The sequence below is a fragment of the Malania oleifera genome, chromosome 13 (assembly GCF_029873635.1).
Source record: "Malania oleifera isolate guangnan ecotype guangnan chromosome 13, ASM2987363v1, whole genome shotgun sequence".
NCBI lineage: Eukaryota > Viridiplantae > Streptophyta > Magnoliopsida > Santalales > Ximeniaceae > Malania > Malania oleifera.
Window position 1 is genome coordinate 56,495,964 of NC_080429.1, and position 14,314 is coordinate 56,510,277.

A 14,314-nucleotide genomic window follows, 5' to 3' on the forward strand; every position below is an offset into this window, starting at 1 on the left:
ATTCTTTTCGATCTAGAATCTGCACTGACACTTCTTCAAATGACAGGGTATCTTTAAGTTCTAGTGCCTCATAATTGATTGCATGTGATGGATCTGGGACGTAATTCCTCAACATTGATACATGAAATACGTCATGAATCTTAGTTAGCACCAGAGGTAATGCTAACCTGTAGGTGTTTGGACCCACTCTTTCCAGGATCTCAAACGGTCTAATATACCTAGGTCTTAGCTTACCCTTTTCCCCAAATCTCATAATTCCTTTCATTGGTGCAACCCTTAAGAACATATGATCCCCCACACTAAACTCTAGCTCTCGTCAGTAGGTGTTAGCATAACATTTCTATCAACTTTGAGCTATTTTGATCTTGTCTCGGATGAATCCAATCTTTTCTGAAGTCTACAATTTCATCCTAATATAACAAAGATTGGAACCTTTGGGCATACAATGCTTCATATGGTGTCATTCCAATGCTAGCCTGGTAACTTTTATTATAAGCAAATTCAACTAGTGGTAAAAACTGTATCCAACTACCTCCAAAGTCCAGCACACAAGCTTGCAGCATATCCTCTAGTATCTGTATGGTCCTCTCTGTCTGTCCATCGGTCTGAGGATGATATATTGTGCTAAATGTCAGCTAATAACTCATGGCTCTTTGCAAACTTTTCCAAAATTGAGATGTGAATCGTAAGTCTCGGTCCAATACAATGGACACTAGCACGCCATGCAGTCTAACTATTTCCTGTATGTACAACTCTACCAATCTACTAATGGAGTAGTTAACTTGATGGGAAGAAAGTGGGTAGTCTTCATTAATCGGTACACAACTACCCAGATGACGTCTTGTCCATGAAGTGTCCGCGGTAACCTTGTGACGAAATTCATAGAAATGTGCTCCCGCTTCCATTCGGGGATGTGAAGTGGTTGCAACGTCCTCGCCGGTCTCTGATGCTCAGCTTTCACCTGCCGACATGTTAAACACTACTATATATATAGCTATTTCTTTATTCATATTGCCCCCACCAAAAAGACTCTTGTAGATCCTTGTACATCTTAGTGCTTTCAGGGTGTACTGTATAAAGGGATCGATGTGCTTCCTCCAGGATAATTCTTTTGATCTCAGCATCATCAGGTACGCAAATTATGGTACGAAACCTCAAAGCTCCATCCTTTAAGATATTAAACTCTGCTCCCTAACCATCTGCACTTTATCCATAATCTTTAATAATTCCGCATATTTTATTTGGACAGCTTTAATTCTTTCTTGTAAGGTGGGTTGAAATACCAGATTAGCAATAGGGGCCTAGTGATTTCCCTCTACCAACTCCACACCAAGCCTTTCTAAATCCATCTGGATCATATGTTGAGTCACCATTGCTGATACTAATGAACCCACTGATTTCCTACTCAAAGCATTAGCTACCACATTAGCTTTTCTTGGGCGGTAATTGATGGTGCAGTCATAATATTTAATTAGCTCTAGCCACTTTCTCTACCTCATGTTCAGCTCCTTTTGCATGAAAATGTATTTAAGGCTTTTGTGGTCTATGAAGATCTCACACCTACCCCTATACAAATAATGTCTCCAAATCTTTAATGCATATACCACTACTACCAATTCTAAATCATATGTAAGGCAGTTCTTCTCTTACCCTTTAAGCTATCGGGAAGCATAAGCTACCACTTTCCCCTGTTGCATCAGCACAAAATCGAGCCTTTTGTGTGACGCATCACTATAAATTACAAAACTTTCTTCTCTCAAAGGTATTATCAAAACCGGTGTAGTAATAAGTCGCTGCTTTAATTCCTGAAAACTTTGTTCACACTTATCAATCCAATCAAACTTCACACTTTTCTTGGTCAAATTTGTCAAAGGACCTGACAATTTAGAGAATCCCTATACAAATTGGTGATAGTATCTTTCAAATCCTAAGAAACTCCCGACCTTTTGCACAATTTTTTGGTCTTTCCTAGTCTACTACCACCTCAATCTTGCTTAGATTCATAGAAATGCCACCCCTGGATATAACATGCCCGAGGAATACAACTTGTTCTAACCACAACTCACACTTTTGAATTTAGCATACAATCTCCTTTCTCTTAGTATTTGATGAATTGTCCTTAGATGATCCTCGTGCTCCTTGAATATACCAGAATATCATTAATAAAAAAGACAACAAACTAATCCAAGTACTGATGGAAGACCCTATTCATTTGGTCTATGAACACAGAAGGAGCATTCGTTAGTTCGAATGGCATAACTAGGAATTTATAATGGTCATACCGAGTTCAGAACGCTGTTTTTAGAATATCCTCTGCCTTAACCTTCACTTGATGGTACCCGGATCGTAGATCAATCTTGGAGAAAGTATGTGTCCCCTGAATCTAATCAAACAAGTCATTGATGCGGGAAAGCAGGTATTTATTCTTAATTGTCACTTTATTGATTTCTCTGTAGTCGATGCACATTCTCATTGAACCATCTTTTGTTTTCACAAACAATACTGGCGCTCCCTAGGGTGACATGCTGGGCTTGATGAACCCCTTGGCCAACAATTCCTGTATCCATTCTTTCAACTCTTTCAATTCCGCTGGAGCCATTATGTACGGCGCTTTAGAAATCGGTGCTATTTTCGAAGATAGTTCGATTGCAAACTCGACCTCACGATTAGGAGGCAGTCCTGAAAAATCCTCTAGAAACACATCAAGAAAACTTTTCACTATTGGAATATCTTCCAACCTAGATTCCCCTTCTGGCGATTCCTTTACACAGGCTAGGTACTCTTGGCATCCCTCCAACAGCAACCTTCCCACCTGAACAATTGATAATATCTGTGGTGGGGAGCGCACACATGTCCCCATAAATAGGTCTCCTGGAGGTCTGAATACTACTTCTTTCTTATAGCAGTCGATATTGGCATAGTTAGCAGCTAACTAGACCATCCCCAAAATTACCTCAAAACCCTGCATGTCTAGGATTACCAAGTTAGCTGGCAATGACCTCCCCTGAATATTGATTGGATAATATTTGATTACTCTTCTACACAATACTACAATCCCCGTCGATGTAACCACTAATAAACTAACATCTAGTGTTTGAGCTTTTATCCCACATAATTTAATGAACTCCCGAGCCACAAAGGAATGTGTCGCCTCTAAATCAAACAAAGCAACAATTTTATATGAGAAAACATAAATAATACCTGTTGTAGAGACCCAAAAAATTTAAATTATGAACTTAATTAAGGAAAAGAGTAAAGTAAAGAAAAGAAAGGAGAAAAGAAGGAAAATGAAATTTTAAGGGAGAATCTATAGGGTTTCGTCGATGAGTGCCTTGAGCTCGTCGATGAGCTGCCTTCTTTGATTTGTCGACGAGGACACGTGTCTCGTCAACAAAAAGATACAAAGAGTAGGATTTTAGAACATTCATCCTTGGAACCGAGGTTCATGGGTTCGTCAACGAACAACCTTCTATGGTTCATCGATGAGTACACGTGTCTCATTGACAAAGCCACGTGGCCAGCCGTCTATATATATATATATATATGCAAAAATCACATTTTTAGCGAGGAATTCAAGTTCTTTTTGTTTCTCTCTTTAAGTTTCGGCCACCCTACCTTCTCTCTACGATTCTAGTTTTGTTTTTCCCCATTTTGACGATCAGAAGTTATCATGTTGATCCTGGGGAAATTCTCTGCAACTTAACCGGAACAGATTGTTGGTTTGGGGTTCTTGGGCTCCATCCCAAAATCAAGGTAAGTGAGTTATTTTAGAATTTATATGATTATTGGGTATTCTGGATCGAGGAAATGTATTAGAGGGTTTCATATTGGGGTTTGAGTTGATTGAACTGGAGTTAATCTGATTTCAGCATTTGGAGTTTCGGAACACTGTATGTGGGGCTTAGGATTTTAGCAGGTTTCCCAGGAAACAGGTAAGGGAATAAACTGAGTTAGGTATTTTTAGAAAATGAATTATTCAATATTTAGTATTTAATTCAAAAATTATATATAGTTTTGGGAATACTAAGATGAAACTGAGAAAACTTTAAAAAATGGATTTAATATTATTTTGTTAGAAAAATATGTGTTTTCAGGATAGAAAATATGCTATAGTATAGTATTCACTTAGGTGTGGCATTAGTATAGATTTTTATTGCAATTAATAGCCTGCTAGAATATTTCATAAAAACATAGAACAAGCATGTTTTAAAAACAAATTTTCAGAAAAGTTATAAACAATACAAAAATTGTATTTTCACGTATATTATGAAATTCAGTCGATGTAGATGCCATGATCAGTTTTAATATGATAGCTTATTCAGAAATCATAAAATGATAGCTTTTATTCAGAAATATGTAAAAGCTAGATTTTATTTCAAAAATATGAAAATGTTATTTAAGAACAAAATTATATTATAAGAAATGTATTATATAATAGTAGAGCCTAGATGGCTAAATTTATATTCAAAGCACGTTACTGTAGCTATCAGTTCAGGTAGTGCTACCACACATATCAGATAGAGCGTGGGAGTTTGGATAGTCGATTGTGCATCAGCGTGGGAGTAGTTGCCCCCTGGCAATCCAGACTAGGCTGGGCAAGTCAATCGTACTTATAGAATTATTAGTTTGACTTAGTGTGGTAGGTCATCCTTTGCTAGGCCCTGCCTACGGGCTGCACAACCCAGCCATGTAGGGGTAATACATGACATCAGCTAACTATCCATCCAGGGTGTGATTTCATAATATACAGATGTAGCGGATAATTTTTAAATATACAAAAAATTAGTATGTCATAGTATGTTATATGAAAAATGATTTATTTAGATTTATACAGAATAGTTTTATCAGATTTATCAAGTGCATTTGAATTATATACAGGTTTTCCTTATTTAACAGATATAATATACCATGTTCGGTATATGTTTATATTACAATGATACTCACGTTGCAACACATTGATATTAATTTATATCCCTTACTGAGAGGTGTCTCACCCCAACAATACAAAATTTTTAGGTAACTTAGACAGAAGAGCGGATCGAGCTCCGAAGTAGTGGAGGTTGTTTTATACTATTGTATTTGAAGGGTAAGTTGTGGGGTTGTGTTCAAGATGGGTTTTTAGGATTATGACCCTAGGATATTATGGTTCTTTTGGGGATGAATATATGTGTATTTATGGATATAATAGAACTCTTGAATTGTATATATATATGGTTGTGTAAATTATAGATTTTGTTGCATAGACGATATGTATGTATAGACAGGTGTATCCCCGGTACCTATGGGTCCGGCTTGACTTTCACTTTGTTAGTATATTATGGTATCAGAGTTATTATGATAATTATTATGTAAAAAAAAGTTACCAGAAATTTCAAGTCGTTACATTTTGGTTTCAGAGCCTAGGTTGTTAGGTTCTGTAGACTTTAGTGTATAGCAGAAACAATACTAGAGTATAGGAATAGATCAGTATTTTAGTAAGTCAATGTTGGGAATTAATATGAGAATTTAGGGTTTTGTTCCATAGTTTGGAGGCTGGATTTCCGTAGCAGTTTCTATGTTTTTCCTAGGATGACGATTTCAGGAAAACTATGGTAAACTACCGTCAGGGTTTGTTTCTAAAATTGCAGGACTGAATCATAAATTGAGAATAAGGATGTTACGTTAATTAATGATATTAGATTTTAGTTAGATAAATATGTTAATTATGTTATGCAGACATGGTCATTAGACTATGTTTATTTTATTTTTAGGATGGACCCTGGGAACAGCAACATAAGTGTTGGAAATAGTGGCAACGTAGGGGTTTCCAACATGGGGGGGGGGGGTAGTGACTTTGAGCAGGGGCTGTGTAGTGCAGGCCAACAATTCATGGCAGGGATTATGCGAAACTTTAGGGGACATAATTGCCCACCAGCTGACCTGGGTTGCTCTATCGAGCAATTTACCAGTATAAATCCCCTGACTTTTACAAGATGAGTCAATCCAATTATTGCCAAGGAATGGGTCTAAGAGATGGAAGGTATATTGACAAGTTTGCGCTGTGCAGATGAACAGTAGGTTTTGTATGCTGTTTTTAAAATGACTGGGGAGGTCAAATGTTGGTGGATGTTGATAAAGCTACTTAAAGAACAAAGGTCAAATTCAGCGACCTTGACATGGAACCGTTTTAAGGAAATTTCTATGATCGATACATTCACTCTATAAAGACCCAGAAATTTAAAAAGGATTAAAATAATTTAAAATAATAATAATAATAAAAAATAACAGATAAATAAATAAAAGGAATGACGTGGGAAAAGAGAAAAAAAAATTTAAAATTAAAGAAATTAAATTAAATTAAGATAAATTAAATAATTAAATAATTAGTTATTAAATTAAATATTTTTACATTGGATTTAAAAACTAATTGAAATAAGAGAAATATATATATGGTTAATATAATATATAAATATATATATGTATATATGTATATATGTGTATATATATATATATATATATATATGATAAGTATAAGTTTAATATATATATTTATATATATATATATAAAGTACTGACAGAAGGATAAGTAAAGAAGAAGAAAGAAGAAAGAAGAAGGAAGAAGAAAGAAGAATGAAGAAGAAAGAGAATAGTCAGACGCCCCCCCTCTCTGCAATCTCCTGCGTACTCTTGTGTGCCTCTCCGTCTCCGTCTCTCTTCTTCTCTCAATTACTCGGCGAGTTTGGGAAGGATCGAGAAACGGAAGGTGCCGTTGGAATCTTGGTTCCGCTGCCGACATTTCTACTGGAGCAGATTTTTCATGGGAACGGCTTAGGTACTGCTCCTGGGGAAAGGTAATTTTTCCCCATTTTCTCAATTTCGCCGTTAATATGTGATTAAATCAATGAACGGACATCACCACGGGGTCCTAGTCGTCGTTACCGTCATTTTTGATGTAGGTAATTTGTTAATTGGGATTTTCTAGGCCTTACTCCAAAGTGAGAGTGGGATTTGGGAAATTTGGCAATTTGGCTAAATTTAAGGGTATGTTATTATTTATTTAGGAATTATGGCCCTAGGAAGTATTAAATTAATATTTTATTCATGGATAATTTATAGGAACTAGGAATTTAATTTCAGGGTCCGGGTGAGCGCCGCAGGTATTTTTCGGAGTCCCTGTTGGCGTAGTTCAAAAAACCAGGTAAGGGGAAAAATATATATTAAATTAGAATTTTTATGAATTTAATAAAAAATAAATTGTGTTATATGTACGTGTATATGTTTCGATATGGGTAAAATGCCAACTGTTTAAATTATATTTTTTTCCAAGTTTAGGATTGTTTATCAGATATGGATATGCGAAAATGAACTGATGAAAGTGGGAAATATTTTCAGGATAATTAAGTAAGAAATGAAAGGTATTTTTAGTATATAAACATTAAATGTTGGTTGGCTTATTTTACAGGTAATGTATGAATTTTACCGTTAAATTGTGTGGCATGAGATTCTGTGCAAATATATGTTAAATGTATGAGATGCAGGCTAAGTAAGTAAAGCAATGAAAATAAAATATGATATGGACAATGTTGCCTGTGTATGTTAAATGCAACCATGTAAATGTAAGACAGTTAAAAGAGAGCCATGTTAGCAGATCTAGCACACTTCTGTGTAGACTAACTGATGACAGCTAAAAGGAGCTGTGTTAGCAGATTTAGCACGTTTCTACGTAGACTAACTGATGATGGCTAAAGACCAACTGTAGTACGAAGTAATGAAATGAAATGTTATGCAATGAAATGACTGATGAAATGACAATGAAATGAAATGACAAAGGCAAATGATGTAAATGGGAAAAAGTCACTTAAAGTGAAATGAAATGCAAAGTTAAGTTATGAACAGGAATAAATGTGCATGAATGTATAATGATAGAACAGAATGATGTATTATGATATTAGAAGTATGTATGTACGTAGAACATGCTACGATTGGGCGAGGCGTACCTTTCGCCTGAGGGCTTACTGAGTAAGGCGAGTGCACTAGTAGCTACAGATGTGGCAGTAGCCACATAACCTACTAGGGCAGAGGGAACCTACTTATATGGGCGGGTAGAATTCCCTATCCTTAGGGCCTTTGCCGATAAACTATTGTTGAATGCGTGAGTACGAGATCAATTTAACACTTGAGGGCTTACTGAGTAAGGTGAGTGCTCTGGTATGTTTTAATTGTGACGTTTGGGTTGCCTAAATATCATAGCAGAGGGGTGCTACTTGTATGGGCGGATAATCACCCCTATCCTCGGGTAATCTTGTGGGTTAAATATTTGCATGTGTTTGATTAAGATCAGGGAATGATTTCGGAAATCATGTTAAGGATTTTCAAATGTTAAATATTATGTTATATATAAACTCATGTTGGCCACACATTGTTTTAATATATGGTTTCTTTCCTTACTGAGATGTGTCTCACCCGAATATGAATTCATTTTTTTTCAGGATTTCTCAGGATCGAGCTTTGAGAGCTCGAGATTTTATAACATTTTTGGAAGATATAAGAAAAAGGGTATATTTTTAAGTTAATTCTGATATGTATATTTTATGTTTTATATCTTTATGTTTTAACTCAGTTATGAAAGGATAGTTGTGAAACATACTGGTATTAGTGGATAATGTTTTGGAGACATGTATATAATTGAATACTGGTGGATGATTAATTTATTAAGGTTGGTAGTTAGAATTAGTAAACTCTGGTATTATGTTATATGGAGATTATGATTATGTTTTCCGCTGCGTATGTTATGTTAATTATAGAATATGATTTATCAGAGATTTTATCAGGTTTAACGCGCCGGACCCGGGTTTAAGGGTTCGGGGCGTTACACACTCTTCCACTAGAGATGCTCAGGCAGAGGAGTTTATGAATTTGAACTAAAGGAAAAGGCCTATGCCTTTTGGAATTTAGGTAGGTACCAGTTAAAGGCCTTGAAAAAGGCATGGGGCAGTGGAGGTCAGAAATAAGGAAGGGAAGATCGGGTAATCCATCACGTCCTCCTTGTCCAAGGTGTTATTGGAGACATTTAGGAGAATGTTGATTTGGAAGGAATGTCTGTTATCAGTGTGGTAGACCGAGACACTTGGAACAGAATTGTTGTGCGCAGTACATGATGGCGCCTGCTCCTAGATAATTTCAAAAAAATAATCAAGTACAAATTTTCATATTTTTCAAGTAAAGTTGTGGTGTTATTTGATTTATGGGCTATTTATACCTTTATATTTCTGAATATATCAAACTATGAGGAGTAGAAACCCAGTTGCTAAATGTCGAGTTCTTAGTAATCACACTGCCAGGGTTAGTAGTGAGATGTCAAAGGGTGCTCAAAGGCTATCTAGCAGATATTCAGGGGAGAGTATTATCAGCTGACCTAGTAGTATTAGACACGTAAGAGTTCGATATAATATTGGGTATGGATTGGTTGGCAGCTAACTATGCCAGCATTGATTGCCATGAAAAAGAGGTGATTTTCAGACCACTGGGAGAGCAGGAATTCAAATTTGTGGAATCGCATATACGCGCCTCGCCATAGTTAGTATCAACTATTCAGGTGAGGAGGCTGCTTTTGGATGGTTGCCAGGGGTATATAACTTATGTAAAGGAGATACTAGAGGGAGAATTAAAGCTTGTTGATATTTCAGTAGTTAGAGAATTTTTAGATGTATTTCCAAAAGAGTTACCTGGGTTACCACTAGATTGGGAGATTGAGTTTACAGTGGATCTACTTCCAAGGTCAGCACCGATATCTAAGGCACCCTATAAGATGGCCCTAGCCGAGTTAAAAAAACTGAAAGACCAGTTGTAGGAGTTATTAGATAAAGGATCTATCAGACCTAGCGTGTCGCCTTGGGGTGCGCTAGTACTAATTGTAAAGAAGAAAGATGGGATGTTAAGAATGTGCATCGATTATAGGGAGATAAATAAAGTGACAATCAATAATAAGCATCCTCTTCCTAGAATCGATGATTTATTTTATCAGCTCCAGGGGACCCAGGTCTACTCCAAGATTGACCCTCGATCGGGATACCATCAAATGAAAATTAAAGCTGAGGATGTTCAAAAGACAACATTCAGGACCAGATGTCATGCCCCAATCCCAAGAATGGGCCCTAGTGTGTGATTTAGTAACCTAACCTATCCTTGTATCATACAATTATCCATAATACCATACAATGCAAGGGTTCGACCCCGTAGGGTTCATGTATACCCTATCCACAATCACATATATCATAAACGCAGCGGAATAATTCAAACTAATGCCTTTACAAAACCATACCAGAGTCTATACAAAACAGGAGGTAATTCCTCAAATACATAACATACCCCGGGTGTCTACATAACCCAAAATGTCAACTCGGTCAAGGATCAATACTTACACTAGTACTTCTATGCAACTAACTAACCACCACGCTCTTGAACCACTAGGATGCTAGTGTCTCGGAGGACCTGAAAAACATTTGTATGATAGGGGTGAGACACCTCTCAGTAAGAGAGAAACATGTTATATCAGTGTGTGGATACATAAGTGTTATTTCAACAACAAACATACATTTCACAATACCAGTATTTTCACAAATACAGTTCAAGTATACATACGATACAAAAGCAATACGATCTAGTGTCGTCACACTCTTCGGCCTAAGCCGGACTGTTTGATGGTATTTCACACCCTTCGGTAAAATTCGTACTGTCTGGTGGTATTTCACATCCTTCGGCAAAAGCCGGTGCCCACGGTAACCTGGCATAGCATAAGCCCCCACAATGTTGAACTCGTGCAGGTTTGGTGTTCTTATACCCTTTGGTAAAAATTGGCCGATCTAGTGGTATTGCACACTCTTCAGCAAAAGTCGGACATCAAAGCCTGCGGTCTTATTTCGACTTGGTTCAATATCTTAGCCTATGGTGTTTTAATCCGGCCCACTTGATATATTCTCATCTGTATTATCCAGACATGACATTTTCACAAAACTTGAAACATTTTGGAACTGACATCCCTATATCTCATTTGAATAATTCACAGCATATGGTAGTTAACCGGCACACTTTACTACAAAATACATCATTCAAATTCACCATCTCATTTCACACTCATTTGGATAAACAAACAATCACATATTAGGTGTTCTAAAAATATAGTTTAAAATATTCAAAGGCACGGTCATCTCTATATCACAGTTTATACCAATATAAAGTTTTCCAACAGAAACGGAGATGATACACAAAACCCCTAATTTTCCTAAAAACGGTACACCAAAAATCCTGTAATTTCACCCGATAGATTTTTTCAAATAAGTAACCAAAACATCCATAGAATCGTAAACTATAGTTTTACCGATTTAGATTAAAAAAATAACTGATATAAACAGAAACACCTTACCTTTCCCAAAAACAGAAACACGAACTTAATCGGTCCAAAACCACGACACGAGACCCCCAAAACCTAGAAATTGAAGAACAATACTTCAATATATTCACAACTACTACAAATCTACCAAACCAGAAATGAAATCAAACTCTTACCTCGATTTTGGATCAAACTCGAAAATCCTCGAAACGAAATTCCAATCCGCTATAAATGTGACAACCTGAATAAAAATGGAATTTAAATAATAAAGAGGAAAGGAATAACCGAGGGAATCATCAGGGCTTCGTCGACGAATATAGGGGATTCGTCGACGAGGGTATATGAGAATTCATCAATGAAGACAGGATTCGTCGACGAGGAAGTACAGACAGAGATTTTTGAGTAGACTGAATTTCGTCGACGAGGAGTGGATTTCGTCGACGAAATTAATAAAAGACTCGTCGAAGAATGACGTGGCTCGTCGACGAATCCAATCCTATAAATATCAAAAATCCATTTTTTTACTTCACAGTTAAGCAATCTTTCATCCTCTCTCTCCTCCCTTCGTTTCTCTCTCTCTCTCTCTCTCTCTCTCTCTCTCTCTCTCTCTCTCTCTCTCTCTCTCTCTCTCTCTCTCTCTCTCTTCGATTTTGGGCCGGACTTATGCGGTTCGACAATCTGAAGCCACCACGACGCTCTTGGGGAAATTCTCTTCAATTCTGCCGGAGTGGATCGTTGGTGGAAGGAAGTTAGAATTCATCCCTAAGTTGAGGTAAGACTTTTAAGCCAAATTTGACCTTACGGTAGTTATAGGAAATGATGTACACGTAAAAATACTGAAGTTTAGTACTAGGAGTTTTCATTTTCAGGGTATTGATCAGGAAACCCTACGGGTGTTAGACTAGGATATTTTAGGGGGCTTTCTTAGTAGTTAGGTAAGTGAATAGACTAAAGCAGTTATTTTCATGCAAATTTACTATTATTTATGAGCAAATTGATTTTCTGAAAATATGTACGACATTTGAATATTATGGAATAAATATATGTTTAGAGAAAATACTGTTGTTGTACGAGAATTATGGTTTTTGAACGAAATGTATGATTTGCCTAACTTTGTGTGGCATGGATAATATTTTCATGAAATGTATTATGTTATGGAAGATTTTACGAGCAAAGCATGTTTTCAGGTATTATGAAAAGATACATTATGTTATGATGATTTCGACAAATACATGATAAATGATTTATTTTCGAAATGCGTATACTTGAAATGATTTTGGCGCGAGGCTGTGTATATATATATATATATGAAACTTTTCGGTGCAAGGCCATAATTATGGAACGTTCGGCACGAGGCCGTAAATATGAAATGTTCAGCACGAGGGCGTAATTATGAAATGTTCAGCATGAGGCCGTAATTATGAAATGTTCGGCACAAGGCCGTAATTATGAAAGATGCTATATTATGATGTATTATATGTTACTAGAATCCGGATGTTATTTAGTTTAGTTCAGGAGCTCAGTATCGTAGCTATATGGATCAGATATCTATGTTCAGACTTGTGCTAACCACCCCACAAGGGTTGGGAGATAGATAGTTGGTGTGGCTTTCAGTGTAGAGTTGTAGACGTCCACCTGGCAGTTCGAACTAGGGTGTGGTGGACTCATCATACTATAGACATTTTTGACTCGGTAGTGGTCGGCCAGCCATTCTCGGGTCCCGCCTTCGAGCTGAATAACCCGTCATGGGGGGAGGGGGGTAATACATGACATTAGCTAGCTATTCATCCTGAGTATGTTTTCAGTATTATCAGTAATAACATATGTTTTATGAATGTTATGATTTATTAATAAATATGAAATTTTATGAGGAGACAGTATAATATGATGCATGTTTATAGATATATGAAATGTACTGTATATGTATAATTGCATTAAATGTTCATTTTGCCACACAGCTGTATTTAGTTTATTTTCCCTTACTGAGATGTGTCTCACCCCCGAACTAAATTAATTTTTCGGGAGACCCAGAGAGACCGTTGGGTCAAGATCGCTGTTGAGTCAGTGATTTTACCCCGTTAGGAGGGTAAGTTTTGTACTAGGATCAGGATTATTTTGGTTATGGGATCCTAGATGTGTTTTGAAATATTCTGGGAGAATGTAAATAAATACAATATTTTAGGAATGTAGTAGACTCTGGTATTATGTAATTAATGGTTTGATGGATGTAATTTATTTTTACTGCTGCTTAGGTTTCCGCTGTTTATGTCAGGTTATCCCCGTCACCCATGGGTTCGGGTTGAGATTATTATTATTTATGTTTCATTTATGTTAGTTTAAGCATGTCGTTATAATAAATGTAGAGATTCCCCTCCTGATCGTGGCAACGTAGGATCGTTGATTCAGGTAATAGATGGCCCAAAACCTTAGAGAGAGAAAGAGTGGTTCAAGTTCGAGAGAGAGAATTTTAGTTTACTTAGCAATGAAGAAATGAATAGATAATTATAACCCCTTTGACCCGGCTATACTCATCGACGAGACGGTGTCCTCGTTGATGAGCATAAGAAGGGAGTTCATCGACGATGGAGTTGCCTCGTCAATGAGCCTGAGATTTTAGAGTTTCCCAAAATCCCTTGGCATCCGTTCGTTGATGAACCTCTGAATTTCGTCACTGAGTTGTAGAAAGGGACCTCATCAACGAGAAAAGGAGCCTTGTCGACGAGCCCTGCTAGTTTCCCCTTTTTAAATTTCCTTCCTCTTTTCTTATTTATTTAATTCAAAATTCTCAGGTTGGGTTCTTACAACCTTCCCTTCTTACAAAAAATTTCTTCGAAATTTGTAATCTCTCACTAGATAACTCACCCACATACCAAAACGCATACCTGACTCTAGAAAGAGTCGACGACCACCCATATAGCAGCCCCGAACCAAATATATAACATACCA